At 32.1% G+C, this 26,862-nt stretch overlaps 1 long non-coding RNA gene across 1 annotated transcript; it reads left to right on the top strand.

Moving 5' to 3' along the window:
• The first annotated feature begins 1,540 nt into the window (after nt 1-1,540).
• LOC144365294 (uncharacterized) lies at nt 1,541-24,938 on the top strand. Its single transcript, XR_013423602.1, has 3 exons — nt 1,541-1,862; nt 13,274-13,358; nt 22,487-24,938. It is a non-coding gene; the product is annotated as an uncharacterized LOC144365294 (long non-coding RNA).
• Nucleotides 24,939-26,862: the final 1,924 nt, after the last annotated feature.

The raw sequence follows: 26,862 nt of genomic DNA, 5'->3' as shown, positions 1-26,862 counted from the left end.
TGAGCAGTATGTAGTGTCCTTCTATATCCCTTTTGATTAACTTTACCTTGAAGTCTACTTTATTTTATATGAGGATGGAAATCCCTGCTTGCTTCTGCAGTCCATGTAAGTGGTATGATTTTTCCCGACCTTTCATTTTCTGTCTATGGATGACTTTTCCTATGAGTCTGTTGTAAGCAACATATTGTTGAGTCTTTTTGGTAATCCAATCTGTCATTCTAGGTCTTTTGATAGATGAGTTTAGGCCATTAACATTCAGGATTATTATTGAGACATGATTTCTATTCCCAACCATTTTTTGTTTATTTTTTATATTTAATATATTAACAATATATTAACACTCATTTTCTTTATTTTTTAAATTAAACCATTATAAGGATACATAGTAGCTGTGTTCATCCTGACAAAATTATATATGAATGGAAACTGGCCCATTCCATCTTAGTCCTATACCCCACTCCCCCTCCCCTCTACTAATCCTCCCCTTGCTCAGCCTTTTAGCCATCCTTGATTTTATTCTTATATTTTTGCTGAGTGAAACTACATTGTTAACACTTATTTTCTTAAAAGATGGTTAACATTTTCTAATGAAACTGAATTTTGTAAAATAAAGCATTGTATGTTCATCACCTATAAATATGTTTAAGCTTCTAAATACTATTTAAATCTTATCTAGCTACAGAGTTAAGTTGAAATGGTATCCATTGCTCTTTCAATGAAAATAATTATAAATATGCATGAATCAATGAGTTTATGTCAGGTACCAATGAAATTCATTTGCCATATATGTATGCTGCCATAGGGTTCCTTCATTTTTCTCATTTATAAATACACAAAAAGACTTATAAACATTTATCCTGCCTAGTATTTTTATGACAGGATGGTCAAGTATTTCATTTGGGAATGTTCTTATTTCTAGATGAATTTCATGTAACAACAGAAGACATTTGATAAAATTAAAGCATAATAATCTTGTAGCATTTAATCAAAGGATGTATCTAATCAATCTAGAAAAATTTAATGACAATTAGATGTAAATTTTCTAATGAATGTATAAAACTGAGAGCACCTGAACACATTACTCTCAATATCACAAAAGGAAATTGTGTGTCTTCTGATTTAATTATAAGATGCAAAATGTATAGAAATCGCTTGCTTCCTGATTTCAACAATCTGTACAAAAATTCTTCATTCAATCACAGAAACTGAACACTAAAGTGATTTTGGTGATATTAAGGATATGTTAGTCTTTCTTTATTACTAATATATTAAGAATTCCCCTCAATTTTTAGAAAAATAATCCTCAAATATTTAGAAAATAGTGATTTCTACAGTTGACTCCAGAATGATTTGTTGGCTTGAGTCAGTACTTGTGGCAGGGAAGGGATGGGGCAGTGGAGGGAAGGGGAGGCACTAGAGAAAACAAGATGGGAGGAGGCTTCATGTTGAAATGAATGATGGGCATGTGGGGTTTGCTATATTTAGCATTCTAATATTGTGTTTGGAATTTACTATTTAAGTGTTTTCAGAAGAACATCAACACTGTTGAAAATTTAAACAGAAGGAAAAAGAGGAATCAAACATAATCTCATAAATTTGAACAGAAAACTATACTTTCTCTGTTGTTTTAGTCAGCTTTTGCCCTGTTATGACTAAAGGATCTGGTCACAACAACTATAGAGGAAGAAAGTTTATTTGAGGGCTCACTGTTTCAGAAGTCTTAGTCCATAAGAAGGGAAGCTCCATTTCTCTGCACTCGAGATGAGGCTGAACATCATGGTTGAGTGTGTGGCAGAGGGAAGCAACTCACATTGTGGTGATGATCAAGAAGCAGAGAGAGAGAGAGAGACTCCACTCTCCAGGTAAAAAATATATACCTAACATGCCCCCAATAAACCACTTCCTCCAGCCATACTCCACCTATCTCCAGCTAACACTCAATTAATCCTATCAGGGATTAATTCACAATCCAATCATTTCTTTCATTATCTCACATGTGAGCTTTTGGGGGAATCTCACATTCAAACCATAACATCTATTATTTCGCAATGAGATTATAATCATATGATTACATTCTGTCCTGATTTTTTTTTTTAAATTGACATCAGGCTGTGAGCATTTTTCTGTTACTCCAATGTATCAACAATATATTTAAATTATCTTATACCAAATAAGGATACAGCAAACCTAATAGAGATACATCAAAATAATTACTACTGGAAACAAAATAATTCTATTTAAGAATATATAGAATAATTAAATACAAATATGAAAATAAATTATAACTTGTAGTTATACCAAAAAATCATCATAGTTGATTCAAGGTTACTTACAAAGTAAATGGATTCAAAGACTTCAATATATTTAGATTTGGTTCTTACAGTTAATTTTTAAATATGATATAATGATAGAATACATTTAAAAGAATAGTACCTTTATTTATCAAAGAACTTACTCTCAGTATTAAGAAATGAGACTTCTGATCTTTTATAAGTGACTATTACACTAAGTTAATATTTATATTCAAAGTGTAGTATAGTAAAAATATTATTTTAAAAATCAATATAATGACATTTGTCTTTTCTTGAATTAATGCTTAATTAGTGAAATTTCAGTAGAAGAAAGTTGAGTACTAAGCAGAGAATGTTGTAATTCTTACAATGTGTAAATCCAGTTACTAGCCTGGGCAGTAGAGAAAATAAACTAAAAGAGGAATCGTAGGTCAACAGTAAATATATACTGGTGCCGAAAATTGTAAAGGTGTCTGAACAGAACCAAAGAGGTCCTTTTCAATTGAACTTTTTGAATACAGAAGAAATTTATACTCAGACAAATCCATAAAGGCTATTTGATTCAGCTTCTGAACTTTTTCAGAAAAGCCATGCTTAACTTACAATCAGCTACAACAATGCACTGTGATCAATGTCAGTTCTGTGATCTTTTCTTTCTTATTTTGATCTTACAAGGAGAAACTGTTATCAATTTGAAAACCTGGGCCACTTAGTGTGTCAACTGTAGTTAGCTCAAAAAGGAAACGTATGTTCAATTAGGAAATAATCATTCGTCCCCAAAGAATTGTAGGACTGTGAAAATTAGCTAGCAAGAAAATATACTGAGGCTCACAGAATTACAATTATTCCAATAAGATTCAATTGGGTATGGGTAATGATTCGTTTTTATGTAATAGACACCTCTAAGAAGTGACATTGAAAGCTTTTCTATGGAATTTAAAGAATAACTTTATTGTCACAATGTGCATCCTTTACAAAGATGTTACAGATATGAAATGTTTCTAATTTACCCCTTTGAACAGGATGAAGGACATTCATAGAAAATGGGAGGCTTTGGATGCCAGAGGTAACTGGATGCAAATTCTGACTTTGTCCCATCATAATTATAGTGTTGTAGCAATTTCCTAGAAACTTGGTACCTTTCCTACTAAATTGGAGTGATGGTTTTTGGTTTTTTTGTGCTGCTTTGTTTATTTATTTGGAAGAGTCCTTTCCCTGACCTGAAGTAATTTCCTTACATGCATGTATTGATCAGTACTCTTGCAGAATACTGGGGGTGCACCATGCATATCTTTGAAGTTCACTCCATGTACATTTTTCTTCTCCTCAGCACTCTCTAGAATACAGTCTGGAAACACTCCAGACAGTAAACTAGAATATCATAGGGATAATCTTATTTGATTCCCATTTTTCAGGGATCTGTGGTCTCTGTACCTGAATAGATATCCAGTGTTTTAAAACGGTTACATCAAATATGTGTCCCATTTTTGTTTGTCCATGCAGAAAGGCAAATTTGGTCTTCAATTTTCTACATTTTTTTTAAAGAGAGAGTGAGAGAGGAGAGAGAGAGATAGAGAGAGAGAATTTTTTTTTAATATTTATTTTTTTAGTTCTCAACGGACACAACATCTTTGTTTGTATGTGGTGCTGAGGATCGAACCGGGCCGCAGGCATGCCAGGCGAGCCCGCTACCACTTGAGCCACATCCCCAGCCCCCAATTTTCTACAATTTGATTGTGGTCTGAATCCTTTGAGCAAGGTGGAAGGAGATGTTTTCCTGAAGGTTTTCTATCCCATGCCCTACTTTTCTAGAAAAACCCCCATACCAGTGGGCCTCATTTTTCCCATTTGAAAAGTACATTGACTTTTATGGGTACTATATTTGAAGGATTATTGTCATCTTCATTCCAACATCTCTATCCGTTTTCTTAACAAAGTCTTTTATACCTGCCACAATAGATTCTTGATGAGGGTGGACATGGGAGTAAAGGGGTAGAGTTTGGCTGAAAGTCAAATTCCTAAACCCAATCAGCTCACCAGTAACAGAATGGACGGCTGGGCTGGAAGTTTTAAAAAACTTTGGTAAAATGCATAAAATATAAATTTCTCATCTTAACAATCCCACCATTATGCCACAAACTACCATGATGTTTTTAATCTTACAAACCTGAACTCTGAACCCACTAAACAATATTCCATTCATCCCCTATCAGCCATTATTCTACTTTCTGGTACTATATATCTGTAGACTCCAGGCACCTCAAATAAGTGGATTTGAATAGTATTTGCCTTTGCTTGTCTGACATTTCACTGAGCATAAAAATTTCAAGGCTCATCCATGTTGTAATATGTGTCAGATTTTCATCTTTTTTATAGACTATATAATATACTGCTGCATTTATACACTTGTTTTTTCCGTTTAATCATACCTAGACACTAGTGTTTACATATATTAACAATTTTAACTACTAGTACTACTATGGACATGGGTACACCTTTGAGAATCTTCTTTTGCTTGTGTGTGTGTGGAGGGGGGAGGTGTTCCTAGATATGGAGTTGCTAAATCATATCCCAGTTTTCTTTTAAACTTTTTTTAATATTTATTTTTTAATCATAGGTGAACAAAATATGTTTATTTTTTATTTTATGTGGTGCTAAGGATGGAACTCAGTGCCTCAACAAGCGTTGTACCTCTGAGCTACAAACGAGCCCTCTATTGAACTTTTTAAAGAACTGACATACTATTTTTCATAGAGGCTGTATCATTTTATATTACCACCAAAAAACCCCACAAGGGTTCTGAGTTTTCCACACCTTTGCCAATACTTTGTGGAAACCAAATATAGGGGTTCACCCACACTGGTCAGTAGTCTATCACTGAGCTACACTTCTAGTCCTTCATTATGGTTTTAATTGACTTTTCTCAAATGATTAGAAAGTGTTGTCCTCTTTTTATGTATGTGTTGGCCATGTGCATATCTTCTTTAGAGAAATGTCATTCTTGTCCTTTGCCCAATTTGAATTCAGTTGTTTGTATCTTGATTGTCGAGTTGTAAAAGTTTATGTATTTTAGATATTGACCTCTTATCAGACACATTTGTGTGTGTGATTTATAAATATTTTCTCCCACTCCAAGAATTTTCAATCTGTTAATTCTATTCAATATTTTCAACTAAAAATACAAACTGATTTTGATAAAAAGAGAGAAATTAATCTTAACCTGATTAAACCCAGAGTAAGTTACAAAAAGGTGAATCGAAGTATCTAATGCAAAGGATGATGGAATTGGACTGGGACGTTGCTTTCTCTTCTCACATCTAATTTACTCATCTCATTATTGTCTCATTTCCTTTGATTAAAGGCCATGAACTGCATGAGAGGGGAAAAGTTATCTCTGATTCCACGCCCAAGTGCCTTCATTATTGACTTTCTTCAGAAAATAGAGTTTAAAACTGAACCAATCAAGCGATTTATTCACAAACATTAAACTGAAAATAAACTTTTCCACCATTATCCAGACTTTACTAAATGGAGGAATTCAATGGGGAAAATGTTGCCACATAAAAAAGTTTAGTGGGGAAATTGGTTACAAATCTTGAAGTAGAGTAGGAAGGAGCACTTAACTATCAAAGATATGAGGTTTCAGGCCTCATTTGTACACACACACACACACACACACACACACACACAAACACACAACATTTCTAATAATCCTGTAAAATATTGCAAAGTTTTAATCTTATACAGTGGTCTCCAAATGTCCCAAATTAATTTTCCAAACTTTAGAGTGTTATTTACAATGGAAGAAAACTTTCTCAAAAATGAAGCCCTTTCCTACAATAGTGTGAGGCAGCACAGATAAGAGGAAACAGTTGCCTGACATAGTTGAGCTCAATACCTGAGAGAATAACAGGAGGAAGACCAAACCTTAAGTATGTCTCTTGGCTTCATGGGAATAAAGCTAAAATGGACTCCTTAGGTTCCTATTTGTTTTTCTCAGATTTATCTTGAAAGACCTCTGTTGCTTTGGGGTATTAATATCTGCTACTTATCTAATAAAAACCTTTGGCTAGATTTTTTTTAATATATTGTTTAAATCTCAACAGTAGCCACAAGATGTAATTAACATGCCACTTTAAAAGACAAGGCTATTAAGTCAATTTCCTAATCATTGTGCTGTGATTTAAACATATTTTACTTGAATACCAAACTCATAATTTTTCTTTATCCCTGAAATATAAAATGAGGGATGGGGGTTATATAGTTTGCTGGTAGAGCACTCCCCTCACATGTGCAAGGCTCTGAGTTTGATCCCTATTACAGAAAAAATAAATGAATAGGTACATGAATAAAGGAAGAAATATAAACAGACATTCACCACTTAGAATATAATATGTGGAAAAGCAAATATGCATAAGGATTAGGATCTACCTGCCAAATATGAGATGTGTTTTCAGCTCATGCTGACCATGAGATGTTAGGCCACCTGTGATTTTTAATATTCTTTTCAAACTGCCATAGATTAATTTTTTTCTTGGGTTGTGTGACTATTTATATCCCCCATCATAAACACAGTTCAGATCTCCCTGCTAGCTCACTATTTTTTTTATATGAGTACTTGATTCTCACTTTAATTAAGTGATTAAATAAGCTTTATTTTATATTTGTCATATATGAATCACTTTATGGGGTATATCAAAAAGAGAGAGAAACATATTTTAGTGGTTTGGAAGTGATAGAATAATACTCCTCTCCCTATCCCAGATTAGAACAGGTCCATGAATTCATCCCTGGTGATGTGAATGGAGATGTAATTATTAATGTAAACATTAGTATCTAAAATCAGCAACATAGAATAAAAGGCAGTGAATGACATATGATTTTGTAATTACAAATTTGTTTCAAAAGGCATTAAGAATTGAGAAATTTCAAAATATATTAATAGTATCTGTCAAAATGTAAAAGGACGTTTTGAGAAGAATCAAGCTACAACAAACTATCTTGGATATCTGAGTTAATTCAGTTGGCCATAAGAATGATCAAGTGATTTGGAATAATGTCATGATAGTCTGCAGGTAGCACTTAAAGAAGTTTAAATTTTAACGTGAAGGCAACAAATAGCAAATAAATGAGATGAGAACTGGATTTCATTTTCTATTTTTAAAAATGTTGCCATAAATTACATGGCTTGAATCTGATGGGCAGACGGATGGAAGACAAGGAGACTAGTCTAAAAATTCAGGTGAACAAGAAGATATAAATATATGTTAATGTGATTGGGTAAACCATGCAAATCATGTTAATTAGTCATTCTACCTCTACATTTTCCTGTTGAAAAACATTGTTGGGGAGAGATATTTTAGAAAGGAATATGAAGTGTTCCCTTAGTGTCTTGAAAAGAGGAAGAATATTAATAGTCATTGATACAGAATCACAATCTCAGTCAATAAAAAAAAAAAAATTCAAGACCCTGAGGAAACTTAGATTTTTTTTAAGCTCAATACTCTTTTAAATTGTGTATTATTGAGCAACTATTTGGGGAAGGCAGGCACTGTGCTGGGCAGTGATATCTACAGGTGAGCAAAATACACTTAGCCCTGACCTTCATGCAGTTTCCATTCTTGCGGAGAACTGAGAATAAAGATTAAATAAACCTATTATTATAAAATGAAAATTCTTGAAAGAAATAGAACCAAAGTTATGCCAGTGGATGAGATAAAGAAAATTACTTAGACAGAATGATCAATGAGTAACTGGGAGAGCTGAAGATCAAGAAGTGTACAACCCAAGAAAAACTGTGAGATTCCATGTGGGAGACAGAGTGTGAGCTACAACCCTGATATTGAGAACATCTTGGAAATCACTTTAAAAACCATGAAGAAATAATCCGTATATACAACACAACCGGCCATTTCAAATTTAGGTTGAGTCTTTATAAGATACACCATGACTGGATATATTTTAGGATAAAAAGGAATAGAAATGATGAAAGCCATGGGATATTAAATTGCACTTTGGGACAAGTTGTGTGAATTGTGAAAGAAGGTCCTTGGAAATTTGAGGGAGGATTTTCTGTTATGAAACTGTAGAGTCATAGAACTAATGAGAGCTATGTAAGTTTGATGAGTGAAGGCATGAAGACACACACGTAAACAGAGAACAGAAAAGTAGACAAGCTTCAGAAAGTTGAGGATAAACCACGATAATTGTAACATAAAATCAAAACAGAGATAGTCATTGTGTTTTCCATGGGGAACTCTTCAGAAAATAGTTTAAAATATAGCTGGGTAGGGAGAGGATAGGGACTCAGGCATCACATGCATCATTTTCATTTGGTAATAAGTAAGTGATCCATGGTTGAAAAAGCAAATGCTTGGGTAAAATTTTCTCTAGGGGACCAATGGCTATGAATGATGTCAAATAAACAGGGGCCATTAGGCTATGCCTAAATATTAAAAAAGACTTACAAGAGTTAACCCTATAAGTAAAATAATTTTTGCGTATTTCTATTATTCAAGTATAAATTTACACACACCATGCAATATGCATTTAGATGTAAATTTGAATATAGTCTAATATAATTGAATATAATCAATTAGTCAAATTAATCTTTTTCAATATTTTTGTCTCAGTTTTTAAGGTAATTTTTTTTTTTTTTCTGCAGGAGAGAAACAATTCCGTAGTGGCAGAGTAAGGAGCTGGAAATATCACTCCTTCTTGAAAGCAAAGAAATAAATAAAATCTTTGTAAAAATTAACTTTGTTGAAACTGTAGAAATTAATTGAAGGAATTTTTAAAAATGAGGCTTTTCTTTAAAGAAAAATGACTGATTCCTGGTAAAAACAGCAAGGTTTGTGGTATTTTAATTTGTCTTGTTCCCCTTTTCTTCTCCTTGCTCTACAGGAGCTTGAAAAACTAGCAGTCTAGCAACCATGGAGACTTCAAAAACCAGCAGTCCAGCAGGCAAAGAAAGAAGTACATGGATTTGTAGCTCCCATAAAAGCCCCAACCCCCCAAAATTGTCACTAGATGTCTTATAGCTTTTTGGAAAATTCCTATTCATAAGGCTTGCCTCTATTTAACTTGACAGATTGTTCACTGAGAAACTATCTCCCCTAGACATTTGTCAAAAAACTCAGCAAGGATTGTTCATCATTGCAGCTGCCTGAGGCAGACACAGCAGTTGGAACAAACCAGAGGCTGGTCAAATATCTTAAAAAGATGTCTATATGACATCCATAGAGGGCTTTGAAGTGCTCCAATATATTTCTCTGGAGTTAGAAGAAGACTCATATGTTTAAGTTTATGATACCCCAGAAAAGACACAGAAGACTTAATTGCTCAACTCTGAATGAACTTACATTTCTGGACAATGTTAATAGGATGAAGAAGGCAGAGGTATAAATGATGTTGGTGTCAAAGGAATGCACCAACACGCAGACGCACACATACACCGTGGTTAAAACTGTGAGACATTATTTTAAAGTATTTTAAAAAATCTTGGTCTAGTTGTTGGCTGAGCTCTAAAGTAATCAAGTACAGACTTCAATATCCTCACACAACAAAGAATACACACTTGACAGAATGAGTCCAAGAAACATGGAACAGCAAATAGAGGCAAAAATACCAACAATAGCAAATCTTATGGAGGGAACTATTTTCTAGTATTTCTACAACATATTGATTAAAATGTCAATTTCTCTTAAAAAAATGGTAATATGCCCGTACATAAGAAAGAAACAAATCAATAAGCAGTTAGTAGATACTGCTTCTGAGGAAATCCAAATGAGAGATTTACTAGACAAAGACTTTATATCAGTTTATATATATATATATATATATATATATATAAAATCTCCTCATATTTTTAAACTAAAGGAAACAATTGCCAAAGAATGACAGAAAAGAGTGAGAATAATGTCTAACCACAGAGAAAACACTAATAAAAATATACAAATCATATTTAAAAGGGAATTGAAATTGTGGATTTAAAAAGTCATAATCATGGAATATAATTTAAAAATAACTATAGGGGATAAACTAGTTAGCTTTCAGAATATAGCAAATTTGAAGGTAATGTAAGTTGAGATTATCTAGTCAGAGAAAGAGAACAAAATAAGATATTATTAGACATATTAAACATCATTAGACATCAGCTTTAAGAAAATTTGAGTTCCAGGAAGAAATGAGAGAAAGAGAAAAGAGAAGAAACAATGTGTGAAGAAATAATGTCCCCAGGATTCAAGAACATGATGAAAATCTTTAATCTATGCATCCCAAAACCTTAATGGACTTTAATGTGGATAAACTAAAGACATTCATATCTAGAAACTGAAATCCAATTACTGACAACCAAGAACAGAGAGAATCTTGAAAGCTGCATGACAATGTGATTGATCACCTACTAGGAGTAAGATCAATAGCTGAATTTTCATCAGAAACCATTAAGACCAGCAGTGGAATTATATTCAAAATATTGAAAGTAAAAGGTTATATGTAGGAAAACTATCTTCCAAAATTAAAAAAATAAAAGTGAAGATATTCCCAGTAAAATAAAAATCAAGGGAATTTATTCTCACCAGACTGGCCTTAGAAGAAATACTATATAATCATTCAAATTGAAATGAAAGAAAACAGCACTAACTAGAATTCATGCACAGATACAAGGAGGACCAGTAGGTATAAAACAGTATGAAATTCATGCTGATTTGTCCTTCATTCTTTCTTCTATCTGGTTTAAAGGACAAATTGCATAGAGTGATATTCTAAAAATGTATTTATGACTTTATAACATAAAAAGAAAGTGGGAGAGAAGAAAGCTAAATGGGAAAAAAAAGATTGCTGAACCATGAAAATTAAGTAGGCATTAATTTCAGCCAGATTGTTTTAATTTAAGATTACTTTCAATGTCAAGGGCATTTACTCAGAGTAATTAAAAAATATAATACAGAAAACAACATGGGAAGCAAACTGGAACAATAGAAAATATCAATTGCAAACAGAAAACAATTAGAGAAAAAGGGGAACAAAGATATATAAGATACACATATAGTAAAAAGTCAGAAAGCAACATATAATTCTTATTAGTTATTACAATAAATATAAGTGAATTAAGTTCAACATTCAAAGGCAGAGTAGCAAAATTAGTGATATATATTAATATATATAAATATATATACATATATGTGTATATAATATATAAAAATACAAATTATATTAATATATTCACATTATATTAATATGTTAATATGTAATATAGTGTGAATGTATATAATATTAATATATTAATATTAAAATGTAATATAAATATAATATAAATATATACATACATTATATGTATATAATGTATATATACATGTATATATGTATATATATACATGTATATATATATATTAAAAGGATGCCACTCAAACAACAAACAAAAGAGAGATGGAGTGAATATACTACAGCAAACTAATTAGACATTAAGGCAGAAAAGTTATTTGAGGCAAAGAAGAACATTTTACATTGGTGAAAATTTTAATCTATTAGGAAAAATTTATAGTTATAAAAACATTCACTTAACAACATAGCAGCAAAATATGTTAAAACACACTGAAAGGAATTAAAAATCAAATTATTAATTAGAGATAATTATCCCAACTTTCAATAATGAAAATAACAAGTAGATTTAACATAAGTAAGGAAATAGAGAAAATAGAAGACTTTAGTGGTATAAATAAACTATAGTTAAAAATTATCTATAAAACAACCCACATCAAAATAAAATACATATTATTCTGAAGTATACATAAAACATTTTCATAGATAAACCATATGTTAAGGCATAAAAGTGCCTCAAAGTTTAAAAATATGGACAGAGTGAATATATCTTTCCCTGCCACAATAGAAGTAAATTAAAAATCAATTATGAATGAAATTTAAGAAATTTACAAATATGTGGAAATTATACAAGATGTGTCTAAATAACAAAAGAATCAAAAAGAAACATTAGTGAAAATTTAAACATATTTTGAGTTAAAAAGAAAAATACATCATATCAAATATACATAGAATACAAATAATGCAGTGTCTAGGGAGAAATTTAAACTGCTAACAATTATTTAAAAACAGAAATATCTAAAATCCAAAAATTTATTTTCTATCTTAAGTCAGAAAAAGATGAAAATACAAAACTGAAGGCAGCAGAAGAAAGGAATGAAGATCAGAATATATAAACATATGAAACCAAAATAGTAACACAATAAAGAAAATCAATTAAAACAATAGTTATTTCTTCAAAAAGATAAACTTAATGAGCACAGAAAAAAAACATAGAAGAAAAATGCAACACCTCCCGATAACAACACTCAACCACTAGAAACAGAAAACTTTCTTAACATGATAAAGGACATCTATGAAGAATCCTCAGTAATATCATGCTGAAGGGGGAAACATGATGCTTTTTCCCTAATATAGTATGATCAAAATTTCTGATTTTACTTTTATAGTAGATTTTATTCAAGAATTCATCCAGTGAAATTGGGAAACAACAACAATAACCACAAAACTGAAAGTTTACCTATATTGGAAATGAAAAAATAAATCTATTTCCTTTTGCATAAAATATGGTCTTATAATTAGAAATTCCTCAGGAATTCACCAAAAGTGGTGTAAAACAGACAAATTCTAGGAAATAGAAAAAAAAAAATGTTTGGTTTCCAAGGACTGAGAGGAGGGGAAATAGAAAGCAATTGCTAATTAATGGAGTTATATTTGAGGAGGATGAAATATTCTGAAATTAGAGAGTGTGGATATTTTCACAACTCTGAAAGTTCTAGAACACATTGAATTGTATAGAATGTAAAGGCAAATTTTACAATTCAATCGATCATTTCTGAACACAGCTGCTATTTGAAAATAGAAATGGTCAGGATTAGTAAGAATATTTTGATTCAGACATATATCTAGAACTAAAACTGTGTTCTTGTCATTGTTCACAGGTTACTGTGATGAAGGTGGTGTTCTTGTTAATATGACATTGTGCTTTGAATGCCGATGACTGGTTCTTGAACAGAAGACTCTGAGGTAGGGTTAAAAGGATAGCTTCCTGCTTTCACAAAACTGTCTACTTCCCTAAGCTCCTATGCAAAAGAAACTAAGTAAGAGATCAGAATCTGAATTTGTATCAGGTAATATTCTACATACAGCACTCTTGGTTTCTGAATATATTTTTAAAAGAATGTAGGCTAAGTTTTGTACTCAAAGCTGTTAGTTATTAGTGGTAATTCTCTGACAAAATTAAATTTGACTTTTTTTCTTTTATGCTTTATAACAATGTTTTACTTATTTTCTCTTCTATAATTTATCCACTCGGCATGTATATAACAAACACACAATGTATGCCAGGAATTGGTTTGGGCACTTGCTAAAAATAAAGTATTTTGCTTCTATTTCCTTTTTCATTAAGTATTTTTAGAAGCTAGTTAGTACTTATGATCCCTGCAAGTTTTTCATAATTGAAGGCACTAGAGTTGTCTTTGTACTGTTAGGAATATTTACATATTTTCAACATGTTTTGTCCATCCATGAATACCCTGTGGAAAAATGCATAAAACTAGAATCATGAGAGATTTCACTGTTCATTTAAAAAAGCTTTTAACTATAAATAAATAAAATTAACATGTGTATGTGTGTATGTGTGTGTGTGTATGTGTACATACACAAAAGCACACATACATGAATAAAAAACCAAAAATCAATCAAAACATTTCATCAAATGTGATTCTCAAATCTGGCATCATCCCTTTGTTGGTGAATTATTCAGGAAGGAAACCATACTCTCCCTGGTTTCTTCATTATTCAATCTTGACTCAGCTTCATTTTCATTTAAGGTTCATTGGGATTAATGATGCACTCCATTTAGCACAACAAAAGAATTCTAACTCTTTGTAAATTTAGAGTTGGTTCTCTTGTGAATTTGCACTCCTCTGGTAACTAAGCAGCCTGGAAATATGCTAGTTTTGTTTGAGGACATAAAAGCCAGAAGGAAAGGTCATAGTAGGACCATTTTTAGTGAATTACTAAATAAATACATTTTCTAGATAGTTTAATCCCATCATTAAACTTCAGAGGGCTTTAAGAAAACTCTTTAAATATTTGTGTCAATTCTCAATTATCTATGTTAATGGAGAGGTGCAGCAGTGTGTATAATGCAAAATGGATAAAAATACATACTTTTTGACTTTGAGGACATCTATGTCATATGCTTTTGGAATAAGTAAAATTTAAATCAAGCACTTGCTGTTGCATAGTCCACAGTTCTGCTAAACTCTCCCTCTATTCTCCCCTGCATCCTAATGCTGAACATGATTATTTTTTTCAGATTTAAATAAAAGTGCTAGTACAAATAAAGAACTATGTGTTTTTGAGTTTTTATCTAAAGAGTTTATGCTTTGTCCTTGAGTAGAACATGAGTAATATTGTGCTTTAAGAGGCCTTGCATTCTGTTTTCTGGTCAAAATAAAAGGAGTAAAGACATTCAGAAAATCAGGATAGACAGAAGTTTTAAGTATTCAATATTATATTAAGGAACTATTGAGGGCCACTTAGCCTAATTTTTGGTAATGAATGATTAAATTTTAAAATACTGGTTCAGATTCTCATTATGTGTAAGTGAATGTGCTAGAGCTGTAGAAATTCTGAGATGAATTTGATGTGTCATAGGAAATATCCATATTTAAAAAGCATTCATGAGTAGATTACAAAAAGGCAGGTGTGTTAGGCATGTGTTCATTGCTATGAACAAAATATCTGACAAGGAGGAAAAGTTTATTTATTTTATTTTATTTTAAATTTTCAATATGTCTAATTATCTATTCTTTTTTAAAAAAAATTCGTTCCAAAAAGTTATACATGACAGCAGAATTCATTTTGACTCATTGTACACAAATAGAAAAGTTTATTTTGAGCTCATAGTTTTAGAGGTTCCATTCATGCTGGGCCTGCTCCATTGCTCTGGGCCTGAGAGGAAGCAGAATCATGACATGGCAGAGGAAAACTGCTCGATTCATGGCAGCCAGGAAGCAAAGAGGGAGAGCAAGTGAGGTACAGAGACAAAATGTAAATCCCGAAGACAAGCACTCAGTGACCCACTTCTTCCAGCCACTTCCTACCTTCCTATCTATAGTCACCACTCACTACAGTGGTCCTTCTAAATTATTAATCCATCAAGTGGATAAATCAACTGATCAGGTTACAATTCTTATAATCTAATTATTTCACCTCTGAACATGCCTACATTGTCTCCCATATGAATTACAGGAGATCCCTTATATTGAAACCATATCAGCAGGGTCCAGAGTTATGGAAATAAATGGAAAGAGTACTTACATAGTATAAAAAGGAAAGGTCAGAGATCATTTCTGATTAAGTAATACTTCACTTGTGACTATAAAAATCTGACGAAATTAAAACAAAAAATAGGACCAGCAAGGTGTGGTATAGCATGCTTGTATCTGTGTAGCTCAGGAACCTTAGGCTAGAAGATCACAGGTTCAAAGCAGCCTCAACAATTTAGCCAGGCTACAAGGAATCTAGTGAGATCCTGTCTCAAATAAAAGTAAGTAAGTAAGTAAGTAAATAAATAAATAAATAAACGAATTAAAAAAAATTAAAAATGGGCTGGGGATGTGGCTAACTGGTTAAGACTCCTGGGTTCCATCTCTGGGACAAAACAAAACAAACAAAGAAAACATAAGACCATATAGGAAGGTAACAAACCCAGAGTCAAGACTATGAAAAGAAAGGAAAAAGAAAGGAATCAGTGATTTTAAGGCTCCTATAATTATATGGTATTTATTTTTCTCTCACTGATACTTATTTACTTTAGCATCTGTTATTAGTTCTTATGTGAGACTATGCAAGAACATTCAGAGGTGAAATGATTGGGTTATAAGAATCTTAACCCAATCCGTGAATTAATCCACTGATGGGATTGAGGGAGTGATGATTGAAGGCTGGCAGGTTGTGAGGCTGCAGGAGGTGGGTCATCGGAGGTGTGCCATCGGAGGTGTGCATTGAGGGTACATATTTTGTATGTGGTAAGTGGAGTCTTCCTGTCTGTTTCCCGGTCATCATGTGAGCTGCTTCTCTCTGCCACATTCTTCCACCATGATGTCTAGCTTCACCTGGAGCCCTGAGGAATGGAGTAGGGCTTCTATGGATTGAAACTAAAACCTCTGAAATCTTGAGTTCCTAAGTAAACTTTTTCTTCCCTCCCTCAAATTGTTCTTGTTAGGTTTTTAGTCACAGCAGTCAAAGGCTGACTAAAACAGCTACTAACCCGAATTAGCATTTATGAAGTTTTTATTAAAGAGAACTTCTGAAACAAGATAAACATCTGTGGCCACAAGCCCTGGCTATCAGTGGGCAAATGAAAGTTAAATACAAGTTTGAAGTGAGAATCAATGTGACTAGTATGGTGCCTCCATTTTAGTATTTCCAATTTTTAAGGTTACTAAAGACTAGCATATTTAACTTTTCTCTAGAGTATGAATAGCTTTGTTGATAGCTTAAAGATGAACAGACCTCACCAACAATAATCACAATTTTAAAGATAAATAAATATGGTTCCATTTGCTGGAAGATAACATTGGGATTCAAAAATAGACTTTTCTCTTTGTAAAGACCTTATTTATTATGCAAAATTCTTTAGAATCCTGCGAATTAAGGAGCAAAGAAAGATTATTCAGAAATGATCACTGGGCTCTAAAATGGTGGCAATTAAACAATAGTGAATATTCCACAAAAGAATCAGGAAGCTTGACTCTAGCTATTTTAGGATCTTCTTTGTTTTATCTTGTGAAAAACTGAAATGAAAAAAGATCAAATATTATAGGCATGGATGCCAGCAAAGGATCATTGAGCAGTCTTTTCTTCCTCAAAACTCTATTAATGTATTTTTTCTTGTTTTTCTTTTTTCAAGATACATGAAGAAGCAAATAGAAATATGGGAAATTGACCCTAGGAGTAGAGGAAGACTGTGGAATATAATGGCTAATAGCACAGATTTCAGTGCTAGGTCCAACTGTGTAACCTTCAACAGTTCACCTGATCCAGTTTATCAGGAACTAAAATAGGGTTAATAACAGTGGCTGTCTGAAAGAACTGCTGAGAGAACTGAGAGGATTTTTGTGAAATTTATACTCTTAGCAAATAACACGTATCCCATGAAAGCTATTTGCAGAACAGTTTCATTATTAACGATCAATGAAATGCAAGTTAAAATATTGGAAAAATAACATTTGGGGCCATTATTTAATTTAATTTAATTTTACATTGTTAAATAAGTAATAAAAATGATTTGGGTCCGTATTAACCTGATCATAATTTGGTGTGATATTTTCAAAAAACAATTTTATAATAACTAATAAAAATAAATTTAAATCTTTTTACCTTAACTACAGTACTTTAAAACAAATAATTTAAATTCAAAGAGTAAATAACAAGAGTTTATAGTGGTATTCATTTGTATTAATTTTTAAAGAAAAATTAGACATAATTTAATAAGATATTCATTAAATGTGTGTTAAATCAAAATTCCTCATATGTAACATCAAAATATTTCGCTATTTTGGCATTTCCAATAATACAATGACTACACATATTTATTTATATGAAGTTTATATAATATGAAAGTCACATTTATATAGTTTTATAAATTTTTAGTAGTCATTTAGACAAAACATTTAAGCAGAGGCAAAGGAGCATAGAGATGGCATGGATGTATATACATTTTAGACTTATAAAACAAGACATTGTTCATTTAAAATATAATTGCAATTGTTGAGTGAAGGTCATGAAGTTTAATGATTTGCCATAAAGACATAACAACATGATAGGAAGTGGTATCTTAGAAAAGGTTTATATTGTACTGATAAAGCACATATACCATTTTGTATAATTTTCCATGGTGTCAGGTGAAGAATGTGGATGCAAATTTTTCCACAAAATATACATTCACTAAATAGAAAATTGGTCTGAAGATATATATTTACTCTAAAACATTATAAATTTTAATTTTATAATTCTCTTAGTCAATAATATCTAAAGATACATAAAATTGAATTATTTTCTGGATGTTATGATTTAGATATTAGATGTCTCCCCAAAGCTCATGTGGGAAACAATGCAAGAAAGCTCAGTGGTGAAGAGATTGGATTGTGAGCTCCTTTATCTAATGGGTGCAATAGTCCACTGATAGGGATTAACTTGGTGGTAGCTGTAGGGAGGAAGTGTGTAGCTGCACCTGGAGACATAACTTGGGAGTACATATTTTGTGAGTTGAGCTTAGTCTCTCTCTCTCTCTGCTTTCTGGTACTCTGTCCTGAACTGATTTTCAACACCACACTCACTCACCATGATGTCTTGTCTAACCTCTGGCCCTGAGGAATGGTGATGACCATCTATGGACTGAGACTTCTGATGCCATGAGCACTGAATAAACTTTTCCTCCTTTATAATTGTTGTTGTCAGGTCCCTGGTCACAATAAGACAGGAGGTGTCGAACTTAAGGTCTTCTACTTTATATTATATGTTGTTTAATGAAACATACACAGTTTAGTACTGGAAAGAGTTACTATGACAACACATGGATAATAATCTGCAACTGCTTAGTAGATAGGTAATTTGCATTTTTATAAAATAACTTTCTTGTTAAACCAAAAAAATAGTCATCTTAAGAGAAAGATACTTCAGATGAATTCGTTTTCATTTTTTTCCTAATTATCTTCATTTCAGCTCATTTTTCACATTTTATTTTAGCACAATCTTAAAAACTTGATAACAGATGTTCAAAAAGTCACATTTTTTAAAAACCACAATAAAGATATATGGAATTGTTCATAACACCCTCTGGCTCATAGTGGGTCTTCAAAGAGTTATTGAAATGTGAATCTGCTTATTCACATCTGACATATCTATGTATTCTACAAACATTGTGTTTTTAGAGTAAGGTATGTGACCAATATGGCAGTTAGTCCCAACGTTCCAAGATTCAGTGTCATGTCTTAATTACTTTAAAACCTAAGTGTGTGTCAAAAACATGTCTAGATTTAGACAACTTGAAATGTTTAAATTTAAGTTGAAGAATCTAGAAAGGAGAGTAAAATGTAATTTTGTATCCACTGACCTCTCAACTGTTAGTTTGATCATATTTTAAATAGAGTTTTGATATCTACTTTATGTTTTTACCTATTTAATTTATCCTCATAGAAATATTAGGCTATAACAACAATACAGAAAAGTATGCAGAGAAATGTTTGTTTGTATAAGTCAGAAACTACTGATAAATAAGAGAACTTGAAGAACTGATACAATAATGATTGTGACAGAATTGAATATGTTATCTTTCTTTAAAAACAAACCCAATTTATCACTATACTACTATCTAATTTTATATATATATATATGTATATATTTAGCAACAGAAATGAATATATAGCTTAAACTGATAAAAATGCCACAAGTAACTAGATATATGATAGGACTGTAAAATTTATTTCTACTTATTAGCACCTAAGTGGAATAACATCAAAATTTATTTATATAAGTTCACTATAAAAATTTCTCCTATGATTATCTATTGCTCTCAAAAGTCACATGGACTATATTTGAGATGTATTTTGATAATAACCATTGTGTTCTTGATTGAAAAATATTAATGGAAAAATATTTTCTAATCTTATTTAAAAATTATATAATTTGCATATTACTTTAGGTCATTCTTTCAATTCTTAACTATTCCACCTTACCTGATTCTGCTGTAATGAGTGCAAAAACAAATGTTTCTCTTTCCTAGGAGACACAATTGCCTAAAAAGGTTAATATGACCAGGGCTTATTTCTTTTTTAAAGAGTGTTACATGACAAGAAATGAATGAATACAGTTCAGGAAAGGCTACTTCATGCCAAGGAGTAAGAAGGAACCTATTTTTTTTTTTTTAGGAGACATTAACCAACAATGCTTTACAATTTGAAGAAGTTGGGGGAAATGCACTAAAATAGGCACTCTGTGGTTCTTCCAAAACTTAGAAGAAACTACTTAGTATAGGAAGAGATCTGTGTTTTCGAGGTTCAAATATGAAAAAAATGGCAGTTAAGATGTTTAAAAATCTGGGCTGACTGTTCCTTTCCTTTGTATTTCAATTTTGACCCTCAAGGAAACTCAGTAACCCAAAGTGCCATCTTACCTATCATGATCTTAGCATGTAAGTAGTTGGGAATAGGTTACAAGTTATGTAGTTCTGTTGAATATCAAAAGCTGTGTGTGTTCTATGACATACAGTTACCCAAAACCTCAGTATACACTTGTTATGGAGCACAAATTTCCCTCTTCAGCCCTTGTCTTTTAAACAGAATTGGAAGAGCCCTCAGGTAAATGTATACTTCCTAATTAAAATCCAGTTCTGATGCTTAGTTTTTCTAAATAATGCAGACAGAGACACTGTTCTGGGTTTAAAACAGGATCAATAATTAGTTTTAGCATCCAAATTATTTCATCTCTTCTTAGGTCCTTTGGCTTAATATTTTCTATCTCAATAGCAAAATATATCCACGTAAATAAAAAGAATAAAGGTGCATGAAAATGACTCATGTCCATGTAAATGTATGGAATGCATCAAAACAATATTAACCATCCATAGCTTTTTGTTCTATCTTTCCACAGAGCATTCTCTCCCTTCAGGAGAACAATTGATATATAATGCTACCATTTTTCTTTGAAAAAGAATCAGCAAAATGAGACCTCACATACTACCATTTTAAGATTAGATTAAACTCCCAATTTAATAAGGCAAGGATAAAGAAATTTAGTACAGTGAGATGGCCATACAGGGAAAGAACCTGATCAATACTGATTGGCATTTATGTTTCTGTTATAGCCAGCATTCAAGTACTTATTTTTTTCTTGTGGTGCTTTGGTGGACTCATTGAGAAATCCCATGAGGGTTTATGTACATTGTTTTCTAAAATCAAGTTATACATAGGCTGGCCTACTTTGAAATTTACTGAGCCTTGGTTTCCAGCAACCAACTGCCCCTTACAAACCTTCATTAGTAAAGCATAAGCCAGGCTCCTATTTGCATAAATCACTGGGAACCCACACCTTCTGGTCATGATGAAAGTGTAATGTCCAGTGTCCTAGGGACAAATACTAATGTCTCACAAATATCCTCTCATTACACTGCTCGTTGTATCAGGCAGAGTGAACAATTTATTTTTTTTAAATTTAAACCCTCTTCTTTTAGTCATAATCGATTTCTATATATTTTCCACCACAGATTTCTTATTTTGTTTTTGGTGGGTGGAGAGATTAGAGAAAACTCTCCAAGCTAATAGCACATGACTTGGAAAAGTCCCTATTTCATTTATTTCCCTTGAGGATCTTGTATTTAATTTTATATGTAGACTGGGTAGGGAGTAAGTTAATATGTCTCTTACTTTATGCTTTAGTTATGAAGTCTTTATTGTCCTAAGCTATGAATCCCTAGCTGTAGTTCTCAAACACTGAACATAACATTTAAATCCTGTTATAAACAGAATCCCAATTTTTGTTTGGTTGTTTAGTCTACTTTTGAGTCTTGCTGTCAGTCTGTAATTTCATAACCATCAATAAGTAGACTGTACCTAGTGTTCTTATGACCCACTCCACTGGCTTCTCCTCTGATCATTTCTGAGAAAATGTTGTAGGATATGCAAAACTCATCTATCTCATCTATTACATCTTCCTTACCTGCCACCTTGCAAAATCTAGGACAAAAGCATGCATTTCTATTACTATTAATATTTTCCAGACTAACAGCAATAGGAATGATCCCATTGTCACAGCTTCTGGAGTTGAGGGGCAAGAAAATAGAAAGTTTTCAACCTAGAACAATTAATTTCAAACTTAAGGCAATCTCTGAAAGCCATAAAACTTCTATAATTTTTAAAAAGACAGTTTCTTCTATTGTAGCCCTGTAGCACACTGCCAAATCTCAGATCTAGGACCTAGTTATAAAATTAAAATGAATACAAAAGAAAATAGGTACTTAGTCTTTTAAAAATATATATATCATGAAAAAACTAGGGCCCTGAAAATGAAACTGTTTCTGAGACTTGTAGTAAAAATAATGCCTTTCAAAATTTTCTTGACTATTGATGCAATTTCTTTTCTAGGAAAGAGCAGAACAATCTCCCCAGCTTAAGGGGCAGGTAATGACTTCACCCAAAGCAAGTGCCTCACCTGATATGTCTGATCCACCTCAAGATCCAGCTCCTACACTTCTCCTTGGCTCTAAGCTAATCACCAGAGTAAGATCTCAGTATCAGTCCTCAGTGTTGTTTGAGTGGAAAAATACGGTTTTTGATCTAGGAAGATTCAGTCTTCGTTTCAAAGGAATCATAGGAACTGGGGAATAATATCTGCTGGCACTAATAAAGGAAACAGACTAGGAATGGATTTTGTGCATGTTAGACTAGAAGTCGTTGAACATAAAGGTAGAAATGTAAGAATCAATTGACAAATGACAATAACTTGTGGCATGTGATTTAATTATAATAACTCTTGGCCTTCTTCACCTTGATTCTTGAATATTGGATATAGTAAACACCTATCATATATTAGGTAGAAATATCACAGCATATTTTCAACTTTTTGAAGAAAGTTTCAAGAGGGTCAGGGAGGTGGAGATGTTATTATGGATTCAGTCTGTAGGACTTGAAACACACTGTTTGGTTTTTCTCCAGGAAAACTTGGACCACAATCATTTCCCCAGATTATTAAAGAGTATAGTGGTGAAGGTCCACTGACATCTTTGTGAAGCCAGTTGATGTCTGAGTGGGTTGGAGATAGTGGGAGTGGCTGCTGTAGAATTATATATGGCATACCACAGTGAAGAAAGCTAGGTGACATTAGTTGAGTGCAAGATGGACATGCTGACATCAAGGATGAGTGAGTGTGATAGCCAATAGATCATTGTCAGGAGAGCAAGATAAGTGTTATCTATCAGACAGTTATTCAGTTTATATCATCATCATCATCATCATCAAAATGACACTAACAAGCTGAGACAATCACCTGCTTCTGTCCATCACATTTTTTCCAGACACAATTAAATTCAATAATCCTGCCCCTAATATTTAGATAGTTTTTCTTTTGATAAAGAAAAAGGATCCTGTAATTCCACCTCAAATACACATGATAAATAATTCTTTGAATATTTTATAAAGTAATCAATAAAATACACAGTGAGAAATAGTGTGCACTGATTTTTAAATATACATTTTAGATAAGAGTTCTAAGGTGTCACTAATAGAAACCTAAAGGGGCAGTATAGTATTTGAGTTAAAGTAGTAGCTTGTAGAGAAAAGTCAATAAAATAATAGACTAGCCCAAAGCTATTTGACTGTGTTCTTGAATCCATTCTATGAATATTTCCCCAGTTCAGAAATATAAAGGATTAGTTTTCTGATGTGGGAAGTAAGGATAACTATGGTAGAAGGGGTCAAATAGATGTCCTCACCTCTTCACCTCACTCAAACAAATACAGTAAATGAAAATAAATGCCTTATTACATAATAATGGCAAATATTAACTCCACTCACAAAAAAATTGAAGGGTAAATATGTGGAAGACACCATCAAATCAACATAACTCTATTACATTTAGAAAAAATAGGTGCATATAGAAAATGACAAAAAATATGAAATGTCTAACCAAATTAAAGCTCTACATCAAATATGATCAGCTAAGTAACTGATTAAACTTTTGGCTCTTCATATATATTATATATTTCTTAGTTTGACAAATGCATTTTCCTGATTCTTGTGGAATGGAGGACCAAAAGCAGTAAAACTTCATTTGGAAAAAAAGAGCAACACTCATTTACTCTCTTCCTGCAGGATTCTGTTAACTTGCCTGTCTTTTTCACAGAATCCTAGAGAAACTTATCATCTTAAATTTCACCATAATATCACAATAATCCACGATATCAATGGTATTAGAAAACTGAATAACATCAGAGCCAGAAAGTAAAATATAAATGCCTATGGAAGCTTTATGGATGACCCACATTGGTGATTATGTTAAGAGTTTAATAGATGAAGTATGGCAGATGAAGTGTGACTTTAAGAAGAAATTGCTACACTTCACCCCACCCCAACAAAGAATGTGTAACAATGTATAATGGAGTTATCTTAAGCTTGTAAGCAGCACAAATATCATTTGAGAATGCTTCTCTCATTTAATGACCACGTGAAGCTGCACATTAAACAGAATGGAAAGGAGGAGAGAGTTCTACAGCAAGTCAAGGCTACAAATTTATCTTCAGCCTATCTGAAAATGCTAGAAGTGTCTGGAATAAGCAACGAAGTCCTTTAAAGTCTCTGATCAACACGGACAGATGAGTTATAAGGTTCTAAAGTAGTACTATTTTCAATTTGTAAAGAGATTTTGTTGTATTTCTGGGATCCAGTAGACACAAGTTATTAGTTATAGAAACCAGTGGAGATTCTCACCATATCTTAGGACTGTGTGAACATAGAAAACAATCTACGTTTGCTTCAAAAAGATGTATTTAGAATTAACCTCCGATTGATCAAAAAGGAAAGAATAAATACTTTGAAATGACTACAGATGTCTGTGTCATCTCTCTATATTATACTGAATGTGTGATTCATTCATCCAAAAGTCTATATGATTTGATATATGAATTTGTATGTGCTGGTTCCTGGGCAGTGCAAAATGGATTGACCGGTTTGATTAGGAGTCTGAATTAAAAAAATAAAATAAAATAAAATAAATAAACAACCTTGGAATAACAGGAACAAGCAAGAGGAATGAGATGGGCATAAATAAAGGAGCTTAAAAAGGTGGGCCACTGGAGGATATTCTCAAGGATCAGGTGGGCAGTGTGATTCATACTACATATGTCATCCATCCTCTTTCCTCGAGCAATTCAGTGGTCATAAAAAAGATACATGAAAAAATCTTCCATGGTACAGAGTGACAAGAAAGAATACTATTTCCATGTGATTTCATAGAAAAGGTTTAGAAAAAAATATGCACCTTAGTCAATTTTTTGTTGAGATTTAGGTGGGCATACAGGTTCCCATGCAGCTCCATAGAGAAGAAAGCAGCTGTGAATTGTCATCAAGTACAAAAGATATCTGGTTAGAGCAAGGTCCAGAGATAAAATAGTAAGTTTATGTCAAAGTATTAACATGGCTTTTCATTTCGATACGTAGCACAATCAAAAAGAATGTTAAAAATCAGAAAAATTATACAGGTCAAAGAAACCCCAATAAAACATGAAAGAAAATAAACTTTCAAGCTTCTCTGTTACAAAGGAGAATTTTCTTTTCTTTTTTTTTATATTTATTTTTTAGTTGTAGTTGGGCACAATACCTTCATTTATTTATTTTTATGTGGTGCTGAGGATCAAATCAGAGCCTTGCACGTGCGAGGCTACCGCTCTACCACTGAGCCATAACCCCAACCCCACAGGAGAATTTTCAATCATCCTTTTGTTGTTCCTGATGATTTGTCTGTCTGTTTTGATTGAGACATATTTTTAAGACAAATTTTCATCCTTATCTAATGTCTTTACTTTGTTAAAATTTTATTTTAAAATTCATATAGAGTTAGGAAAATTCATTTACATTGAAATATTATATTAAACAGAATTAAATAAAAAACAGTATGAACTTAGAGTTGATTCATGGAAATCATAGTTATTAGTAAAAATATATTTATTTACTTACAATGAACTATTTGTCTACTCTTGTCATATGATAAAGCTCTTTTCTCCAGAATATATCTTGGAGGTTTATCTTGTTCATTGAAGACTACAGAATTCATTCCTCTTATTCTCATTATATATATATATATATATATGTTGAACTTTGAATTGCACATCATTTTTAAGCACTTCCAACTTCTTGCTAAAATCATTTAACATAAACACAGTAGTCAAAATATATTCTTTGACTACTTTCACATAACAAATTTCAAACACATACAAACTTTCTGACTCTCACGTGAAAATCTACACATTTGCAACAGCCAGAGGTAGATGAGCAATGGAAGTAGGAGATGTACTTAATGGAGGAAAAATAGTATCATAATTTAGAAAGTGTACTTAAACAGTGAACTTGTTTCAGTAGAAGGTATCTACATCTTAGGATAACTTTTATAATCATAATAGACATTCAAATCCAATATAACAATAAAAATATACATTTTAAAAAACAAAAAGTATTCAATGTCATTTAACTTCACAACATATAAAATAATGATAGTATTTTGGTAAAAGCAATATTTGTCATTGTTGAAAACATTAAGATATTTATTCTAATCTATTTTAATATATTACTTCAAATTATACTTTGCATATTTTATTTTATGCACATTAAAATATTGTAATATTTTCATACATAACATCTATGAGTAATTATATGCATAAGGAAATATACAGAAGGAAAGAGTAGTTACAGAAATTTGAAGATTTCTACTTTTTCCATTGCATGTTAAATTAAATCTACACTGTCAAATA

Source organism: Ictidomys tridecemlineatus, chromosome 7 (assembly GCF_052094955.1).
Source record: "Ictidomys tridecemlineatus isolate mIctTri1 chromosome 7, mIctTri1.hap1, whole genome shotgun sequence".
NCBI lineage: Eukaryota > Metazoa > Chordata > Mammalia > Rodentia > Sciuridae > Ictidomys > Ictidomys tridecemlineatus.
Note: the sequence above shows the minus strand (reverse complement) of the source record. Positions and strands in the feature narration are given on the sequence as shown.